This window comes from Furipterus horrens, unplaced genomic scaffold (assembly GCF_987537825.1).
Source record: "Furipterus horrens unplaced genomic scaffold, mFurHor1.1.pri manual_scaffold_30, whole genome shotgun sequence".
Lineage (NCBI taxonomy): Eukaryota > Metazoa > Chordata > Mammalia > Chiroptera > Furipteridae > Furipterus > Furipterus horrens.
Genome location: NW_028327200.1, coordinates 758,335 through 780,962, shown reverse-complemented (window position 1 = coordinate 780,962; position 22,628 = coordinate 758,335).

The window sequence follows — 22,628 nt, the reverse complement described above, 5'->3', positions numbered from 1 at the left end:
ACCGGGCAAATGTTCAGACCTGCAGAGTTAGAAACGCTGGGAGGGGGCCCAACTATCTGTTTCAATACGCTCTCCGGGTGATTCTGAGGCATGCCTGAAGTGTGAGTTTTTGCTTTATGAAGAACGCTGCCCACTCAAATAGCTAACCAAAATCTTTGTTATTATTTCAGATTCCATGACTCCATGCTTTCTGAATTATGTTTCCTGCCTGAACTTTCAAAACCGTTATTTGTTTCTTGAGCCCAACTCTGTAGCCCGTATCACCACGGATACGAAGAGAAAGAGAGAACCTGTCTTCAAGGTTTCAGTGTAGGTGATCCAAGAATAGGAAAAGTTGATTAAACCTAATGGTCACAGTATCATTGCATAAACTAAATTAGGGAGGCTAAATCTGAGGCTGAAAGATACTTGGTGGCACTGACAGGCAGACCAGTTTCATGAAGGCTGATAGTTCGGTTCAGTTCAACTTCATGTTGCCATTATTCATAATAATTACATTACAAACACAGGTTCCATTTTTATTAATAGCTCTTTCAAATCAAATACAAACTGAAAGCATAGTTAAAGTGTGATTTGTATGGCTACTCACAATTTTGTATGGAGGAGAAGATATTTGGATAGAATAAACAAGGCTAGAAAATGAATGATGGTCTTAGGGGGAAAAAAAGGTGACCAAAGCTTCTGGGTTTAACATATTTATGTTTGTCTCTTAGAGGATAACCTAAGTGCATACTACTTTACACATATCCACACACTAATGTAGCATGTTCCTTTTTTTTTTTTTTTTTTTGACTCTGAACATCCTTTCTTCCCCATCTGTCAGTACGGGACACTCTGAGAGCCTCAGCAGCTTAAGAGAAAGAAGAGGCAGTACCATATGACTGAGCCTCCTTGCATTTTCATTACTGGTTTATCATCCAAAAACTGCTCTTGTTAGCCTCCAGGATGACAAGGTTGGGGTACCATGGGACAGGGCTCTAATCATCAATAAGAGTTCTCTCTTTGTCGTTTGGAGGATTTGATAAGACATTTTTCCAGGCCCAGATCACAGATTTTCCCTTCTGGGCTTGGAGACACAGAGGGTTTTTTGTTTGTTTGTTTGTCCGTTTGTTTGTTTGTTTTGTTTTTTTAACCTTAGGGATATACATTCTTGTGCTTGGAGAATAAATAAACATTTCCTTTCTTTGCTTCTTATTCCATAGACATGAGCCAGACACAGGAGCTCCAACTTAAATATCAGAAGTTCCCCGTGACAAAAGATTGGTAAAGGAAAAACAAGTTCTATACTGTGGATTTTAGCCCATCGCTATTGACGAAAGCTCCCTTCTTGACCAAAATTAAATTTTAATAAAAGCTGTGTGTATTTAAGGTATATAACATAATGGTTTGATATAGTCAGGCTTATCTGAACCTTCTTCTCAATTAGGCCTCACCTTTGGCTTATAAAAACTCCAACTTTCGGTTTTTATGAGCTCAAGGCATGTCCTTAGAATGATGATCCCAGCCTCCTTAATATACCGGCCTGAGAAAGCTCAACATTGCCAAAAGAATTCCCTGTCTGTTTCAGCCAAAACCTGACCATGGGCCCCTGCCTCCCCTCCCTTTTCATAGAGCATTTACAGAACTTGTAATTGTAAATCCTTTCTCTGTCCCTCTGAGACATATCTTCTACAACCCAGAAATATCTGTTTCCAGGACCTGGGAGCCATCCCTTCGAAATGTAATCATCAAGAAAGACAGAGCCTCTGTTTCCCAATCTCTATGGAAGGATAGGAGTTCAACTTTGATAAGTGCCAGTTAGCAAACGCAGAGGCCCTGATCATGGTGATCAAACTCCGTTGGCCCCCAAAATGTCCCTCAATACTTTTCCTTTAGCACACCCCAGCATTTAAAGGGCTCCTGCCTTTTGTTGCACTGGAGTTGAGCTCTAGTTATCTAAAGTCTCTCCTCTACTGCAGTAGCCTGAATAAAATCTACCTTGCCACCTTTAACAGATGTCCAGCTCTGTTTCTCTTCGATGTCATGAACTAAAAAGATCAGAACTGGACAACAAGTTTAAGACATGAAATCCTAGAGGTAACAGGGAAAGTAACAAATGAAGTCAGACCAAGACTATGAAACCCTAGCGTTTAGGAGAGTCATCTCAACCGATCTTTTAAAACTTCAGATGCAGTTCTTCTCATGTAGGAGGTTAAAGTGGAGACATGTGAAAAAAATAAAAGGAGAGAACAAAATAATACTTGAGCGCCCTGCAAGTCATTTGGTTGTGGGCGAGTGGTTCCACACTGGGGATAAGCTAAAGGCACCCCAAAGTGTAATAGATGACCTTCTAAAGAATACCGTACCAAGAAACCCAGCACTGGCGATAGTGGAGAATAATAAAGAGGGGCTTGAGGAGCCTCTGAAAGGCTGACCCTGTCCCAAGACTATTGGCTTTTATTCTGGGCTAATAATGTTTCATGATGAAGGTTAGAGCTTGTTGGACCAGTTAGGCACCCAGGATCCTAAGGACACCCAACTTTGTGCTGTTATTGTCAGCTATAGAAAGAAACAGCAATGTCATGAAGTAGAAGTCCTAGTGCTAGCTGGTGGTCAAGGCTTTAGGAGAGTATGGGGAGTTGAGGAAAGAACGAACATCTTATGTCAGACTGGAAGGATTATCATAGCATCCAAATGCACGAGAAAAGAATTATTTCAAGTTCTTATGAAATAACCTACTCCAATATTGCACAAGTCTTCTGAACTTCTTTTTGACTAAAAGTGTCTTAATGGCGAGATAAAACCACAGAAGCTGCTAAGGAAGTCTCCAACTCTCTATTTTCATACCTTCATTCAGGATACCCAGAAAGGACTTTGATTAACTCTGTCTCTAACTCTGAACCTTCAGGGGGGAAACCAAAGAAAATTAAGCTAAGATGTGAAAATCAACACTGCTCTGTGAAAAATAGACTCTACTGGTAACGAGTATGATTAGATTGTTCTGGAAGTCCAGCAAGAAGAAGAAAGAGAAAGGAGGTTTCAAGGTGTGAACTGGACAAAACATGAAAGGATTATGTGTACCCTTCTAGAGAGAACAGAAGGTTGTCATACAGAAGGCAGTTTGAGGTGGTTTTCATATGAAGAGATGTTGAGTTTGCCAGCCTGCTACACTTTTGCTGCAGTTGCTATGGTTTCAGGCATTGTGACCCAACAAACTCTGGTGTCATGTCCCAGGGTCATAAGCAGCAGGAAAGGCTTTGGCCCTTCAGTCTTGTCCAACTGCTGACAAGGGCAGCAGCCAGCTGCGGGTACCCGAGAACTTGACACTGCCCAGATCCATCTAAAGGGACACATCTCCTTTCTTGGTGGCACATTTTCAGCCAAAAGAACTTCATTATCAAGGTAATGAGTTTATATATTTTGTTGTTGTTGTTGTTGTTGTTGTTGTTGTTTTTTACAGTTCTTTAGAATCTGGACACGAGAGACCTCTTTGCCTCCCTCTCTTTGTTTCTAGGCTAGTGATCTCTAGTTCTGGGAAAAAAGAAACCCCCTCTTTTGAGGGTATGGGAAGCCTTTTCCTAAATGTTTGGGAGACCCTCAAAGATCTTGGAGGGTTGGGGGGGTCATAAAGGGTAGGCATGTAATACTATCCGGTGAAAGGATAGCTGAGTATAGGAGGGAGAGAGGGAGAGAAAAATGGAAGAAGGTAAAGGGAGGAAGGGAGGGGGAAAAAGAGGGGAAGAGGAGAAGGGAGCTAGAGGTTAAAGGGGTCTAAATTTTGAAGGAAGTTGGAGGAGAGGAATTCAATAGCCCTCTACCATTTGGCAAAAAGTTTCTCTTGTTAGTTAAAAAACAAAGTCAAATCCAAGTACGAGGTACCAAAACAATTCTACTGAACCCATAACTGTGTCTTCCTGTACATGGGTCTAAGGTCTTACATAACAAACATTATTTAGGGCTTTTTCCACTTTCTTTTTACTTTTAATTCCAGGCTGGGGTGGGAGGTGGTGGGGAGTGGTAAGAGAAGTTGGCAGAGATGATTATTCTTTCAAAAATAAAATTAAATATGGTTCTATGGGATCGGGGCCTGGTTTTTATAGCTATTAGACCGAGTTTTCTCAGTGTTCAGAACCTTGTTCTATTGTGGGATCTCATATGTTGTTTTAATTAAAAAGGTTATTTTTTCACTCTACTAGTGTTGGCCTTAGTCTTTTCCAATGGCTCTATGTGGTAAGTGTTACAGCTGTTTATCCCATTTCACTCCTTATATCATGAGAAAGGCTCTGGTTGAACTGGGGTTAACTAAAATTCAATTAAGGGGGATGAGGTATGCTTGATTCCTTGAAGGTGCTTAAGAATGGCAAAGGAAGTAGAGGCAGGTGAGATTTAGTGGAGTTTAGTAGAAATAAGTCTCTAAAGTTAATCTCCACGTTCTCTAAACTTCCTTTTAAATTTGCTTCCCAACGAAGTATGCTAAAATGATCCTGATAATTTCAGAGAATCCCTTTCCCACTACTCACCCCACCAGTTTCTAGCCTAACCCAATATGAACTACATAGCTGAGTTCCAGGGCCTTCTTATCCAAACTGAGCCAGTTTCTAAAAACCATATATAAGCCTTTCAGATTCCTTTTCTTTTGTCTTTCCAGAGGCCTGATAATATTGAGTGGTTACACAGCGCCAGGGGTGTGTGCAAGGTCAAGCTCCATAGCCCAAAAGGACAGCAAGAACAGGAACGGAAAGTGGTAAGATACTAAATTACTCCTACTAAGGGGTGGAAAGGATTGCTTTATGGATACAGATATCCTGGAACCCAGAATAGACTAATGGAGGGTGAGTGTCGTTTCTCTAAGATATCAAGTTCAGTAAAGTTTGTGGGCTGGGGGGTGGGGATTGGGGTGGGGGCGGGGCGCAGTATGCTTATACATCACAGAGGGACACGTGAAGGGAGGGGGAGAATGAAGAGTAGCTGGGGAGGGGGGTGGGGGGAGCCTCAGGGGAGGGAGGAGTGGTGGTTGCCTAGTTTTACCAGCCTAATGGAATCATAATAATATCAGCTAGCTACAAGTAAGTTGCACTCAAGTGGGACTCCCACAGGAGGGCAAAATGTGTAATACTTCACATTTTTTATCACGTTCAAATGCCATTCGTACTGTTATGTATTTAATGCTTTTTTAATTGACTGACATTTAAAAATTACCATCAACCTAAGCAATATTATCCATAATGTCACAGGTTTTATGTTTTAGTATGTATTTTTCCTACTAAACAACAAAAAAGTACATATATTAAACACAGAAATGTTTATCCATGTATCACTTAAAGTTTTCTATAACATCAGTAGCAAAAACACCACTTTTGGGGAACGCTACGGTAGTTGAAAGTGCTCTAACTGAAAGCCAGGGAATTGGTTTCTTTTTTTTTTTTTAATGTTTATTTATTTATTTATTTATAATTTTATTTTTTGGTTATTCAATTACAGTTGTCCCATTTCCCCCCATTGCTCCTCCCTCCCAGCCCATCCCTTCTCCCACAGTTATATCCCTCCTCGTTGTCAATGTCCATGAGTCATTCATATACATTCCTTGACTAGACCCTTCCCTTACTTATCCCCCTTCTCCCGCTCCCCCCTCCCCCCTACTGACTACTATTCTAGTCTTTGCCTATTTAGTTCGTTTGTTTGTGTTGCTCTTTAGTTTCCTGAATTGAGTTCTAATGTAAGTTTCAGCTTTGAGTTTGTGTCAGTTGGGCAAGGCACCTTTCTTCTTACTTTTTTCAGTAAATGTAGGTATTGTAATTTGGGCATCTCTGACAGGTAGGTATTCTTATCTAGGAAATACAATAATGATAAGATTCTCTCTGCCTAATAGCATTTATTGAGTACTTACTATGTACAGGTACTCTGCTGAAAGCTTTGTATTCACTCTCAATCAATCCTCACAAGAACCCCTATGCGGTAGGTGCTTTATCGTCTCAAAGAGAAACCGCAGTCTTTTCTCTAGAATTTTCCTCAATACGCTGTCCTAATTTGGTGCAGATATGCTTTGTCGATGTGTCCACCCTGAAAGTGGAAGATAAAGGTTCCAAGGTGAGTATTCTCTGCTCCCCTCAGAGTTGGAATGAGTGAGAAACTGCTGAAAGAGTTATCAGTGGCAGCATAATAAAAGGGAAAGTCTGTGCCAGAGGGTGGAAGGATGGAGGAGATTCAGGTGGGCAGCCATCATTTTTGAAAACCCCAAACCCCCGGTTGAGAATATACTGTCACTCTTGATGCCAAATCTCATTCTAGAAGGAACTTAATTTGCTGGTAGGCCTGAAAGAATTACAGCATGGAAGGTAGCATGTCAGAGCAGTGAGAAAACTGTCCAAAAGTTTGACGATTCATGAAATATGATTCCTAAGATTTATGGATTTGTGAATGCCTCTGGAGGGGTAGTAATTTGTGAGGAGAACAATATCTCATTCTTCAAACATTAGCTAGCATCACAAGCCTACTTATCCTTCTCCATTGAAAGGAAAAGATAAGAGATATGACATTCATGTTTTGGAGAGGGCAGCTTGGAGAAGTCTCAAAAAGCAGTTATTCATAAGAATCTCACCACTTCATCCCATAGGATGCTGGTGGTTCCTGTTCCGGAGGTGACCTAACGCAACACCATCTGAAAGAGACAGAAATTATTATAATCAAGGCTACTGAGAGGCAAAACCAGTCTAAGGTATGCTTAGCTTCCGAGTCCACCCTTTCTAATTCCCAGAGTCCAGTGCTGACACCGAAGACTCTGGTTCACAAAAGGTAAGAGAAATATTTCCAAACAAGGCCCTACATTTGGCTACTATGATATTCCAGAGTTCACAGGCCTAAGTTCAAAGTCAGGTAAGTTTAATGTCCAGGTATCTAACAATGGCACTAATCACAGAGGTTCAGAATGCCCTTCCCTGATTGCAGGTCCCTACTCCAAACAGAATCTTGCTACCCTTATCCTAACAAAGATGTGGAATGAAAGCATGATCTTTTTCAGTGCTTTCTGTTGTCTTCTAATGGGCTTGTGTGCTCCACATTGCCCAGTGTCCAAAAAAAAAAAATAATAAAAATAAAAAAAGAACAAACATATATGGAACAGAGAGAATCCACAATGACCAAGAACTGTAGTGGCTTGTTCCCCAAACCTGTTGCCTAAGAGATTACAGACTGTTAGGTAGCGTAAAGTTAGAAGCAATTCGATTTGGATACCACTGTCACATGCAAGTCCTTTTGTTTTTCTGTAACTACCTAAATTATATCTGTTGGGCTCCTGGCCCATGACAAGTCACCTTCACAGTCCTACAAACCTGGAGTAGTTGATATTGAAATAGGATATTTGGTTTTATCTCAAAGGAGTCAATTTTTTTTTTTTTGTTCTGCATCTCTATGCTTATCTTATAACCAGGAACAACATTTCTGGCCTCAGACACATTTGGAGTGATGAGAGTGGCTCCTAAGGAAGAAAAAAAGTTTAAAAATATTCTTCAAAGAGTTTTGGGTTTAGTTGGAAGGAGGACTCCATTTTGAAGTCTTCAGAAAGGGATAAATTATACCTAATGTTTATTCTTAAAAGTGCAGCACATATTTCCTACACATAATGCAGGTGTCCTTGATTGTAACCTAAACCCATTTTCAAAATGTTGAACTTATCATGACCTCAAACTTCTAGGGATTCAGTAGAAAGTAAGGAGATGAAGCAATGGAAGGGGTAAAGAGGACGATGGTACTTAGCAAGGAGTGGAAGACATGTATAATACATATACACATATCTAGACATGAGCATATGCACATAATTTACACTGACACACAGCAATATATACAAAATAATTTATACGAGCAGTGACACACACATCCCTGGCTACGTGTCTACATATGACACTGATGAACACACACAAGCATTGAAACAACACATGTGTGTGTATATTCATAAACAATGACTCACCTACACAAAGGTATAGAGTCAGCTGCATTGACATACCCACATGTGACACATCAACATCTATATATGCATCCATGCACACTATGCATAAACATGCACACTACACATAAACATACACACATGAGCCTCGATCAAAACACAGTGACTGTACAAGTTCAGGTGATAGGCATGCACTCTTACACAGGGTGGGGCAAAAGTAGGTTTACAGTTATGAGTATGTGAAACGGTTTATTCTTGAATTATTACTTATTATTTTCCATACATACAACTGCAAACCTACTTTTCGCCCCACTCTGTAAATATACCTCATGTTGATACGCACACATACAAACTTAAGCAAAGTGACACTAACAACATTTGAATGCACTGATACATACCTTGACACAAATACAATGACATCCCCACTCACGTATTCACACAAGTACTCAAATACCCAGGGTGTGTGCAACACTGACACACATTCTCAATCATTCACGTAGCATATAAATATAACATAAACTGATACCCAATTTATTGACATACACAGTCATTATATTAGCACCGATCCACATTGAACATAAACATTTATTGATGTATTATCTATTATCTATTAATTACTATATATGTTAACATGTGAATTTATTCTTTTTTTATTCTTTTTTTTTTAAATAAATAAAAGATTAATTAGTTATTTTAACAATAGGAAATAACAATCCCTCCCTCTCAGACATTAAGACCCTTTATAATCTTATAAAGGACAATGGGCGAAGGTCTCAAGCTCCTCTAGCTGCTTCAAGCTGGACATGGTTGTCGTTCGTCCTACCTACCCTTGGTCCAGACATCCCTAATAAGAGTGGGGGTGTGGAGGGGAGGGTTGCCTTCCCACATGGGGAAGGATCGTGCAGACTCCAGGTCAGTTGGCTGTCCCCAGACAACGGCGTGCTTGGTTTAACAGGCTGGCATCCTTGTTGTATTCTGGGGGCAACAGATTTGGCAAAAGGGTTTAAAGACATCTTCAATCCATAACCACTAGATGACAAAAGGCAGGGATTAATTTTTCAATGTTCCACATTAGGGAAAAGAAACGGGCTTCTTTGGAGGAAGGTGTGCCAGGCGCATCTCACCTGTCCAAAACCCTTTTGCCCATTCTACTTAGTTTGGGCTGAGGGAAATAGTTTAGCTTTCCCCATTCTTAGACCTCTGGGCCCTTTCGGTCCAAGCCATTAGGATAGAACAGAGAAACCAGTTTTAAAGTGAAGCCCACAAACCACCCCATTCTTCACCAACCCAGCCACTTAGTTCAGCCAAACCGTTGAGTCTCAGGAGGCCGCGCTGCAGACAGGATTAATACACATATAGGTATAGCTCCATGATACATTCTATTAGATTTGTATTATGAACAAACATGCAGATCACTCAAATCGACACTTGTCATTTACATATTCAGACACACTGACATACACATTCATTTTTACATTCACACAGTGTACAAAATGTACACGCTATCATGCACACGTTGGCCCGTACAGGAAACATATAAAATCGGTATTGATGTCAACACATTGTTACACAGGCTTACACACAGGCAGGCATACATGTGCACTGACATGTGCACATGGACACACACGCTAACAACACAGACTGAACATTCTCACATCTACTGAGATGTCCCCACTTATGAATTGCTATACTGTTATTCACACACACACACACATGACAGACACATTGATACATTTTTGACACATGTTGAGATAAGCACACGTGCTCATGTGAAATTGACACGCTACCACTTGTGCTCAAAGGAATATAATTATGTATTATGTTTCCATGCAAATCCTAAAGGCTAAACCCCTAATGTGTGCAGTTTAGAAAGATATGTCTTCTAAATAAAATAAGGGGGGAAAGTAGCCTCCCCAAACTCTTAGGTGTTCTTTTTTTTCTTTTTTTTTAGATGGACGGATCTATATGCCTTTTCACACAAGCTCCCTCTGATCCTATAACTGTTGTAAATTGGCTTCTAAATGATATCCAGAAGTATGCCTTGGGTTTCGAACATGCACTAAGTCCCTCAGCCTCTAGCTGCAAACATAAAATAGGAGATGAAAATGAACATCACAAATTACCCTCTGCAAACTGCTACAGCATCTATGATGATAAACTGAATATCGATTACATGGCCAATAGACCTCAAAGCCCACATGTAGACATGACTGCAGCCAAGAATACCAACAAAAATCAGAGTCCTTCCACCTCTCCAGCAAAATCTTCTAGCACTAACAGGGCAGTAATCTCTCCTGAGGGAGAATGTCCCATGGATGACCTTTCCTTCACCATCATCCGGCTATCTAATCTGGTAATGGAGATGCCTTGTAATGAAATCAAGAAGTTGGAAAATGGAAGCAAATGCTTTCGTCATTCAATCTATCCACCCTCTGGGAACAAAGGGAAAAACACTCCCCGCAGCGCTGTGAGCAAGATCGTTTCTGACATGGCCCATGATGCTGAGGAAATATCCTATGTGGAAAGGTGGGGCACTGGAGAAGAGGGCAGGGAAGGTGGCAGGAAAAAGTTTATGTATAGTGAATTATCCAACAAGAACAAGGGGGTAGACAAAGAGATGTGCCAACAAGAGAGCAAAGATTTTTCACACTCTATCAGTAAAGGACTCACGGTTTATGCAAATCAGGTGGCATCTGACCTGATGGTCTCCATTTTGAAGACCTTGAAAGTGCATGCTCCTGGGAAGCCAATTCCCGCTTGTGTGGTCCTGAAGAGGGTGTTGTTAAAACACACCCAGGAAGTTGTCTCTGATTTGATTGATTCCTGCTTGAAGAACCTGCATAATATCACTGCGGCCCTGATGACTGACTGCGACTTTATCTCAGCTGTCAAGAAGAGTCTGTTCAACCACGGAAAACAAAATGCTACACATATAATGGAGGCCATGCTGAAGCGCCTGGCTACTGTTCTGCTTGGAGAGAAGGAGTCTAAATCACAGCCTCTGTTGTACGCATCCTTGAAGGCCGGCTCCCACAGTCTCAAATACGAGAACCAAAGTCAAAACCAAAGTCTTGAATTCTCCACCATGAAAACTGAATTGAAGGGGAAGGACAAATGCAAAATAAAACCAGAGGAGTGCAAGTCATTGATTAGCGCTGAAAGAGTTGGTGAACACATCCTCAAGGAGAGCCTGTCCATGTGGAACCAAAAACAACGAAACCAAGGCGAGATGGCTGGCAAAGCATGCGTGAGTAAGGAAGAAAAAAGAGAGAAGATCAGCCCTTCCACAGAGTCACTGGCGAAGGACTTGATTGTCTCTGCCCCTATGCTGATTCAGTACCACCTGACCCAGCAGGCGGAGGCCAAAGATGCACTTGAAGATGACTATCCTGGTTCCACCATAGGCCATAGGACTCAGAGTGCCCAATTTGAAAAGAACGCAAGTGACCAAAGTGCCAAGGCACTTTCAGTGAAACATCTAGAATCTTGTGGAGCTCCTGGGCCATCTACCTCTGTAAAGGAGACTCAACAACAGGCGGAGTGCCAAAAGTCCGATATGTCAAACATCATTCTATCACTGATTCAGAAACTGCTCAGTGAGACCTCCTTCAACAGTGAAGAGCAATCTGAAGGGGAGAGCAAGCCTTCTGAGCCCAGGCCAAACAAAGCAACTTCAATGTCCAAGAGAGGGGAAAAACAATTCCAGGAGAATTTAGACCTTGATTTTGCCAGCGGGATGATGCAAATGAACTGGCAATTCATCAATCAACTGGTAGAACCTGTGAGGAAGCTGTGCCTTATCATGGCTAGGTATCACAACAACAGGGAAGCCCTGGCCGAATTGGAAGAACAAGCAGCCTTGGTACACAACCCAAGTTTCCAAGTTGGTGGCCCCAGATGCAGTCACAGTAGTGCAATGTCACAGAACTATCGAGAGTTTTCTGGGCCGGAAGTCATCATCAATAATTGGTGCTCAACAAGTAGCTTGCAGAAACAGCTCCAGGCTGTCCTGCAGTGGATTGCAGCCTCCCAATTTAAGGTGCCTGTGCTCTGTTTCGTGAGAGATGATGATGGACAACTGGAGAAGGTAAGCAATGGCAAAGCACAAGAAGAAAGATGGTTAGACTGGGCTGGGGAAGGGAGGCAAAACTGTACTTAGGGCTCACGAGCAGTCCAAATTTTTCTCAAGTATGCTCTTTACTATGTGCTTTATGAATTACTTTATCCTCATAAAAAGACACAAAAGCAATGAACCATTAATTGAGGCTGTAGCACCTCGGGGTCTGCACATTTCAGCCAAGAGGAGGCGAGAAAGATTAGCTTTTTTTTTTTTTTTTTTTTAAATTCAGTGACCCTTTAAACAAACTACTTGGTAAAATATGTTTTAGGAAGGTGGGGGAGATGGCCACCCCTAACCTTGACCTAGCAATCAGCACAGACTAACCAAAAGACCCAGGCCTTGGAGAGAAGTATTTAGTAAAGACAACTGATTCCAGGTTTTGTTTTTTGATGCTCAAAATGAAGTTATGTTTTTCATTTTGATCTATGACATTAGAGGAGGGTCAAGGAAAAAGGAGAGGGAAGGCAGTCCTGGATCAGCGAAAGCTTTTACTCTAATCTTAGTCATGGGCGGAAAGGTGGGTGAGGGGGGTAGTTCACTTTATCCACCTGAGACCTTTCTTCAAAAGTATCACATGACTCAAGCTATCTCTGCTCCCTCCACAGCTTCCAGAAGTTTCAGCTAAGGCAGCAGAGAAGGGGTACAGTGTTGGAGATCTCCTTCGAGAAGTAATGAGGTTTGCCAAGGAACGACAACTGGATGAAGCCATGGACAACATGGCTAGAAAACAACTGCTGGACTGGCTGCTCACTAACTTGTAAACTAACAGTCCCTTCAACAACTCTGTAGCTAGTCACCCCATCCCCACAGCAGCATTCCATGCCATCTGGGCGCCCCTTCATTAGGCAAGTTGAACAACACACTACACGACTGTCTTTCCCAATACGTCTGAGCAGTTGGACTATGCAAGTACAAGGTGTTAAATAAGCTAGGCAACAACATGAATTTAAAAATTAAAAAAAAAAGTCGTTGTGTTCTTTTTTTTAAAATATACGTTCTATTGTTAACTTTTTTATTATTATTTAGATTTTATTTATTTATTTATTTCCAGAGTGAGGGGAGCGGAGGGAGAAAGAGAGGGAAACATCAATGTGTGGTTGCCTCTCACGAGCTCCCAACTGGGACCTTGACCTGCAACCCAGGCATGTGCCCTGACTGGGAATTGAACCAGCGACACATGGCTCGCAGGCCGATGCTCAATCCACTGAGCCACAGCAGCCAGGGCTAGAAAAAAAAAGTCGTGTTTCTTAATCAGATATATCTGAGGCAAAAGAGGGGAGTGGGTCTAAATCCAAGGATTAGTGATACAGTGTTGGGCTTGGGTCTATATCTGACCTTAGGTAATTTTCTGAGCACCCAAGACATAAAGATATAACTCATGTCCAAATCTCTAAGTAATATGGTTTGTCCATTATGATCCAGAGGTTTGCCACCTGTGGACCCCCTGTTTCTGCCACATTACACATATAACTTGATAATCTCCCCTCTAATCCCGAGGGTACGGTTTTCTCGGTCTTTGTCAGGAATTTGCAGATGGACTACTGTGCTGCAGGAGCTCAGCTCCAGGCAGGTTAACTTTGGATTAAGTGAGACCAAAAAGTGACAGTGGAGTGTTTGAGAGGGAATTCATTCCAAGTTTATTTATTTATTTTTAAGTATATTTTATTAATTATATTGTTACAATAGCTCCAATTTTCCCCCTTTGCTCCCCTCTACCCAGCAGCACCCCTCCCCCAGCAACCCCCCCAACCCAGTCCATGCCAATGGGTCGTACATACAAGTTCTGGCTTCATCCTTTCCTATATTGTTCTTTTTTAAAATTAATTAATTAATCAATTAACTAATTATTCTAACAATAAAAAATAACAATCCCCCCTCTCAGACTTAAGACCCTTTATAATCTTATAAAGGACAATGGGTGACGGTCTGGAGCTCCTCTAGCTGCTTCTGGACATGGCCGTCGGCCTACCTACCCTTGGGTCCAGACATCGCTAATAAGAATGGGGGTGTGGAGGGGAGGGTGGTCTTTTCACATGGGGAAGGGTCTTGCAGACTCCAGGTCCGTTGGTTGTCCCCGGACAATGGCGTGCTTGGTTTAACGGGCTGGCATCCTTGTTGTATTCTCGGGACAACAGTTTTGGCAACAGGGTTAAAAGACATCATTCAATCCATAACCACTAGATGACAAAAGGCAGGTATTAATTTTTCAATGTCCCACATTAGAGGAACAAAAGGGTTTCTTTGGAGGAAGGTGCCAAGTTGATTTTTTTAATTAAGTATATTTTATTGATTATGCTGTTACAGTTGTCCCAATTTCTTTTCTCTTTGCTCCCCTCCACCCAGTATCCTTCTTCCTTCCAGCAGTCCCACCCCCCTTAGTTCATGTCCATTGGTTGTGCATACCAGTTCTTCAGCTTCACCCTTTCCTATATTATTCTTAATGTCCCCCTGCCTATTTTGTACCTACTAATTATGCTCCTTAATCCCTGCACTACTTCTCCTCCTTCCCCTTCCCAGCCGATAACCCTCCAAATGATCCCTATGCCTATGATTCTGTTCCTATTCTGGTTGCCTGTTTACTTTTATTGGTTTGTTTTTATTTTTTAGGTTCTGTTGTTGATAGTTGTGACTTTGTTGTCATTTTAATGTTCATAGTTTTGACCCTCTTTCTCTTAAATAAGTGCCTTTAACGTTTCATATAATAAGGGCTTGGTGATGATGAACTCCTTTAACTTCACATTGTCTGGGGAGCACTTTATCTGCCCTTCCATTCTAAATGATAGCTTTCCTGGATAGAGTAATCTTGGTTGTAAATCCTTGTTTTTCATCACTTTGAATACTTCTTACCAGTCCCTTCTTGCCTGCAAAGTTTCTTTTGAGAAATCAGCTGATAGTCTTACAGGCACCCCTTTGTAGGTAACTCTGCTTTTCTCTTGCTGCTTTGAAGATTCTCTATCTTTGACCTTGGGCATTTTAATCGTGATGTGTCTTGGTGTGGTCCTCTTTGGGTCTAGTTTGTTTGGGACTCTGTGCTTCCTGGACGTGTATGTCTCTTCCCTTTGCCAAAGTTGGCATTATTTATTTATTTATTTTTACATAAGGTTCAATTTCTTGCTCTTCCTCTTCTCTTTCTGGCACTCCTATGATTCAGATGACGGCACGTTTCAAGTTGTCCCAGAGGTTCCTAAGCCTGTCCTCATTCTTTTTTTTCAATTCTTGTTTCCTCCTTCTACAATGGTTGACTGTTTATTTCTTCCTTATGTCCCAAGTCATTGATTTGAACCCAGACTTCCTTCCCTTTACTATTGGTTTTGTGTGGATTGTCCTTGGTTTCACTTAACTTAGCCTTCACTTGTTCCCTTCTGCATTTGCCACACTCCAGCATATCTGTCACATCTGTGAGCATCTTTATCACCAGTGGTTTGAACTCTCAGTCTGTTAGGTTGCCTATCTCCTCATCGCTTAGTTCTTCCACTGGAACCTTGATCCGTTCTCTCTTTTGGGCCATACTTCTCTGTCTCATTAACTTGAGAGGCTTCTGTGTTTGCCTCTGTGTTAGTAGAGCTGTCACAACTGCTACATTGTGAGGGGCAGAGCCTTAGGTCTTCGTTAGTATGGGGCGACCCATTTGGCCACGTTGTGGTGCCATATGAGGGAGAGGAGTCTGAGAGGGAACAAAGCTGCTTGCTCAACCCTCGCCCCTTTTCCAGGCACTTCTCCCACTTCCTGTGTGGAACTGGCTGTCTCTAGCTATTTCTCTGGCTGTGGTTCCCAGAATGGGTGGGTTTGTGGCATTCTAGGACTCTGAGGGCCTCTAAACAAAGGAACTCTGCTGAGAGACCAGCAGCTTCTACCCATGCCCCAACCCCCACTGGCTTTCAGTCACGAGCAATGGGTTTTATTTTCCCTGGTGCTGGAACTGTGAGCTGCACTGTCTGGTCTGGTGCTGAGAGCTCTCCCCAGGTGTTCCTCCCTACTTTTTTTAAAGGTGTGACTGCGTTTTCCACTGGTCTGCCACTGCCGATGCCACAGCTGCCACTGCCACCTCACTGCTTCCTCTCTGCCCCGGCTCCATCCCTCCTGCCTCTCTGGATGAGTTTTTCTTCTTTAAATCTGTGTTTGTTGAACTTCCATGCAGCTCGACTTTCTGGAACTTCTGGGTGTCTCCAGTTTTGAGGTAGTTGTATTCCTTTTCAGTTGTGGAAGGAGATGCAGTGTGTCTACCTATGTCTCCATTTTGGCCAGAAGTCCCAAGTTTATTCTTGTGGCAGCAGGTGAGACAGGAACAAAGGATCCACGCTCTCCATGGTAAGCCGGTGGCAATTCTGCTTGGCGTCTCTGTGCTGACACTGCATGCCAAGGCATTTGCCACCTCAGCAAAGGGTGTATGCCCAGTCCATGTACACATTGCTACAGACTGACCCTAAGGGTGATTTTAAAAACAGGTTTTAGTGGTACTAACAAGGGTAGGTCTTGCTCGTCCGGTAGGCTGCATGCTAAAGAGATATCTTGAGATAACACAATAGCAGGTATCAGGTCCCTCCCTGGTTTTGTATACCACACCTTTACTCCCCTCCCCAGGGTAGTTTCTGTTGGGTCTGAATAACTACTACAGTGCAGTTTGTAGGACCAAATCCCTTATTCTCGCTGTGAACACTTCTTCATCCAGGCCATGAGTTTTCAAATTACAGTATAAATAGCATCCTTCAGTCCCAGTTCTCCTAATAGCTGCTGTAACCCAGTATACAACTGCCACCTGCTGGACGTAGATGGAAGATCTCCTGGGTTCGGCCACGTAATGCGATCAGCTGCCTTGATCCAATCTAACAGGGAATGATTGCCTGGAGTCTCGTGTGCATTCTGCAGCTGCTGCCTCAGCACTGGGTGCGTGGGGTTGGATACAAGCTTACCTATTCCCTGGCCAGGAAGTAAAATGCCACCCGCCCCTACATCCCATAATCTTAGCAACCAAGCCGCCAAAGATTCTGACGCCTTTTGCCAGAAGCAGCTCCCCAAATCCACCAGCTCTGCTTGCAAGTACGGATGCACTGTGGAGTGCTCTGTGACTGGCAGAGGGGGCTGGCTTGACCCTCAGTCATTCAAGGACACTTAGTCTTAATCTTCTGCATTACCACCACCGCCACCCCAGGCATGGCTGAAATGGGTGAGGTCTAGCCCTCCCCAACATCCTCCTCCTCATCCTCATCCTCCGAGGAGTCTATGACCTGTACCTCTGATCCTGTCACAAAACCAGTCCTGATCCAGGCCCTCAGGGTGGCCACTTCCACCTCTAATAGCTCCCATGTTTTCTCCCAGGCAGCCCTCAATTCCTGCTCCTGAGACAGGTCCTCTTTCAACTCTCGGACCTGGGCTTCCAATTCAAGCAACTCCCTGAATGCTTTATGCAGAACAGAGAAATAGCCAGCCTACAGCACCAGCCCCTACCCAGGCACTTTTCTTCCCTAGAGAGCCCCCTATCTTCAGCAGAGCCTCTTCTCTCACCTCAGGAGTCACTTCTACCCTCTCCCAATCTTGCAGGGGCACCGAAGCCTCCAACACGGTCACCACCATGAACCACATATCCATGCAGGCCAACCCGATAGCCCACCCTGAGTGGCCGTGCCCCGTGGCTGACCCCTGCTCCATAGCTTTCGTTTGTGGCAAGTCCTGCTGACTGTACCAAGTGCCGCAGGAGCTCAGCTCCAGGCAGGTTAACTTTGGATTCAGTGAGACTGCAAAATGACAGTGGGGCATTGCAGAAGGAATTCACACCAACTTTATTCTCGTGGCGGCAGGCAAGACAGTAACAAATTATCCATACTGCCTGGACAACAGGGACTCATATATATAAGAAATTAAACAGAATTAGCACAGGGCCAACAAGAACTGTGAGATAGTGTGGCACCTGCATACTAAGGCACTCTTTTATGTAAGGATAAGCTGGAGAAATACATGGGTGTTGAGGCAGGGTTCTTGACTACAGTCATCATGACAGGACAGCTAGCTTAGACAAAAAAAAATTGATAGGTATATTACTCAAGGACATTGTGACCACTTGCCGCATGCACGCGCGCGCTCGCGCACGCCCACACACACACACACACACACACACACTCCATATCAACTGCATGTGGCTATTTAGTACTTACTATTTAGCCATGGCTATTTAGTATTTACTGACTGAACTACAATGTGTTCTGATCCTCCCCCCTGTGTGAATAAAGTTTCCTTATAAGTCATTTCCTTCAATTGATGAGATTTCCTTGTCTTCTACCAGTCTGAAAGGAAATTTTTCTGAGAATAAACTACAGAATGGTAAATTCCTCATAGCCATGCCATGCGAATTCCATTGAGACTAGCACTAAGTTCCTAGATTTGTTGTATGCTTCTCAGAAGTCAATTATAATGCTAGAATTCATTGCAGATCAGATGAGATCAAGATAGTGGTTTCGACCCTGTGGTCCTCTACTAGCTAGTTTGCTGTGGCATACCTTAGCACCTTTGAGGTGCGAGTGGCTTTGTAGAACAAGCACAAGATGTGGCATCCTTCTGAATTCAAAAGTCAAAGCTTTTGCCTCTTACTAGCTACGTGGCCTTACAGAGTCACCTAGACTGTAAGCCTGTTTCTTCACGTGTAAAATGTAGCCAGAAATTACCCTCACTGTTTAAGCTGGAGGAATGGATGTGATGCTTTGCACAAGGTGAATCTTATAAATGTGGCTATGTGAAGGAAGCTGTATGTCTCAAAGCCCATCCTAACACATTTGCAAGTGTTCTTGATATATTTTAAAATAAAAACAAAATTCTCTGACAATGTAACCTAGAGAGACACTTTACGGGGTGAGGGGTGGGGGATAAGAGTCATGGAGGCAAACTTTACCTTCACAGTGCCTGGACCTGTCAGAAGGAAAGGCAGGCCCCTTTAAAGCAGAACCTTTAAAGCTCCGCAACTCAAATGAAAGCTAGTCAAATCTTTTGCAGTCCCATCCCACCCCATGAACAGCTTTGGAGTTGAGCCACTACAGATCCTTGTCTCTGTCCTTAGGAAAATCCTTAATAAACAAGTTACAGGGCCAGGGCTGCATTTCTGATGACTCAGATCTCCCTGAGCATAACTGGGGCCCATAGTAGTTTACTTCCTTGATTAACTTGGCTCTTGACTTGCTCCTGATTTTTATTATGAGGCAGCCTTAGGGATTCCTGGGACTGTGGAGATACAGCACAGGAAGTTATAAGTGCTGTTAAGTGGAAGGCATTGGGGTAAGATTCTCCTTGAGGGCTTTTTTACTTCTGATATTTCAGGATTATAAGAGTTTCTTTTCCATATTTTCTCAGGGAAACCTGTGTAGATGAGGTAAGATCAGGGTGAGGAAACTTAATTTTTGCCAGAACTAATTGACAAACTCCAAGAGAGAAAAGAATGCTTTGGGCCTCAAAGGGCCCTGGCAAGTGTCTGGAACAGCTCTGCAGTCTTGAGGTTTATCCCTGGAGGGTGGGACCCTGGCCTTTCACCTCTATAAATTGAGAAGTGCTCCCCGGCACCATATTAGCAATGCGGCCTTCCTCAGTGCCAACAGTTGGAAATGGGCAAAGATTTCTGCTGAGCCGCGAACCCAACGTGTAAAAAGGGAAGACAGGAGAAGAAGGAGGGGAAAATCACAATTATCTCCTGATAGGTGGTGTAATTAATTGGTTTGCTATCTCTAACAGTTTTAGTCTATCTGAGCATCAGGCATCCATTTTAAAAGGAAGTTGTGAGCATAACTCATCTAGAAGGTTACTGCAGGTCTAGGGCTGTGTTGAGGTGAAGTGTTAGAAGCACTTGCTTCAGGGTCACATTTTAAGGGGGTACCAGAAAACTCAGTAATCAAGATAAATAATATTTCAATGTACTATTTTTATTTTAATATGCTTTTAGTTTTTTAATTTTTAATTTTATTGTTGTTCAACTACAGTTGTCCTAATCCTTTTCCCATTGCTCTCCCCTGCCCCGCCCACCCCCACTCCCACATTCATAGTCAGTTCTTACCTTTTGCTCATGACCATGGGTCCTTTATACTTGCTCCTTGACTCGACCCTTCCCTTTCTTTCCCCCATTACTCCCCTTCCCCTTCCCCTTCCCCTTTGGTCGCTGTCAGTCTGCTCTTTGTTTATATATCACTGGATCTATTTTGCTCATTTGTCTGTTTGCTTTGTTCATTAGCTTCCTGTATTAGGTGAGATCGTATAGTATTTGCCTTTCACCGCTAGCTGATTTCATTAAGCATAATATTCTCCAGGTCCACTCATGCTCTTGTGAAGGGCGAGAGTTCCTTCTTTCGTTCTGCTGTGTAGTATTGCACTGTGTAAATGCATCACAGTTTTTGATCCACTCACTTATTGATGGGCACTTAGGCTGTTTCCAGCCCTTAGCTAATGTAAATAACACTGCTATGAACATTGAGGTACATAGGTTCTTTTGAATTGGTGTTTCAGGGTTCTTAGGGTATAATCCCAGCGGTGGAATCAATGTGTAAAAAGGCAGTTCCATTTTTAGTTTTTTGAGGAAATTCCATACTGTGTAATGTTTTTTTAAGTCAAAATTAATAGCAGTCAGAGAAAGACAAGTACCATATGATTTCACTCATATGTGGAATCTAATGAACAAAATAAACAAACAAAACAGGTAGAGAACAGACTGACAACTGTCACAAGGGAGGGAGGTTGAGAGGCTGTGTGGAAAAGGTGAAGAAATTAAGCCAAAAAAGAAAAAGGAAAAAAAGACCCACCTCATAGACATAGACAACAGTATGGTGATTACCAAAGGGAAAAGGAATTGGGGGAGGCAGAGGATAAAGGGGAGAAAAATGGTGATGGAAGGGTGAGAAACGCTCACAATAAATCACTGGTACACAGGACTTGAGCAGCAAAGCGAGGCATTTATTCGTGAGTCTGCGGAGCTGGGCGCACCACCAGCCAGGAGCATGTGCGCGCAAAGTAGACAAAGTAAACTGGTTTTATACTAAGGCGATGAGCTCTCCTCCCCTCTCCTTCTCCCCGGTTTCTCCACTACTGGTTAATCCGGGTTCACAATCTATTCTAATGTGATTAACTACTTAACTCAGGGTGTGATTAACTAAGGGTAATCTAGTTATAGGTCTATGTCCAACTTACTGTACTTGCCAAGTTATCTAGCTACATCTTCCCATTTCTCTGTGTTTGGTGACAACAGTCTTTCTCCTTTTGAGCCCAGAGATATGTGTGAGGAGCTGCAGAATGTCGTTCCCTCGCCCCTTTTCCATGATTCATCTGTTAATTTTCTCCTGCTGGTTTGAGAGTCACTGGCTTGCTTCTTTATCCCTAACAGAAGGAGATATGACTAGGGGTGGTGAACACACAATACAATATACAGAAGGCTTATTATAGAACTGTACGCCTGAAACCTATAGATTGTAATTTTATTAACCAATGTCACCCCAACAAATTCAATAAAAAATTAATGCAAAAAATTCCTTGATTGTGATACAGAAGATACAGTAACAGTGCCATGCCAAACCATAATGGAACTTGAGGCAAAAGCAAAAATGGGTAGGCATTATATTGCCAAGGCAGTACTTAGAGAACGTCTTGTCCTAAAAACGTGTATCAGTACAAAAGAAGCCAATGCATTGGCTCCTGCTTAAAGAACGTAGGGAACAAATCAAACAAGTTTAGGAAAGGGGAAATAAAACTTGGAGCAAGGAAAAAGCAGAGAAATCAAAGTTTCACTGAAACCTTACAAATATCAGGGAGAAGGAGAAGGATGTCTGTAGTGTTTCCTCTCTTGCTGAACATAGGAGTACATCTTCCCAACAAAGCTCATATTGCATTAATTGTGCTTGAAAACAGGGACAACACAAAATCGACCTTTCAAAATTCTGCTTTAAAATAGTTCTAATACGGAAAAAAGACAAATAAAAATGCTACTTTTGCAAATGATATATATTTGTACATCCATGAAAATCACGTCCCCTAATACCAGAAGTAATAAGTGAACTTTGCAGAAGTATAAGATAGAAAATACTAGTGAGGTGTAAGAATTTGCCATCAACTAAAACAGTTCCAGATTCTTTCTCCCCAGCGACTCAGAAACATGTAAAAGGTTGAGCACTACCCCTGCACTAAAGTCTTTGTGCTGTCAGAACATGAAAAACATCTAAAAATTGATTGTGTTTCTATATCCTAGAGCTACCCAGTCAGAGAAAGACAATGACAATATTAAACACTGGCATATTAAGGAAGGCAAGAAATGGCATTTACAGAGCACTTACTGAGTGCCAGACACTACTAAGTGCTTTAATTCTTCCTAAAACCTTGTGACGTGGTTTGTTATTAGCCATTTTTACCGATGAGAAACTAGAGGCTTAGGTTTAAAAGACTTTTGCAAGGTCATGTGATCAGTAAGTGGGAGAGTTGGTATTCAAATCCAAGTTTTCTTCTCTATGTTTCTTTCCATTCTTCTCACACTGTTTTCCTATTCATTCAGAACCCGTGTTTATTAAAAAACAAAGCCATAAAACATGAACGAGGAAAATAGAGGAAAGCTGATAAATACAGAAACAGACTATGCTT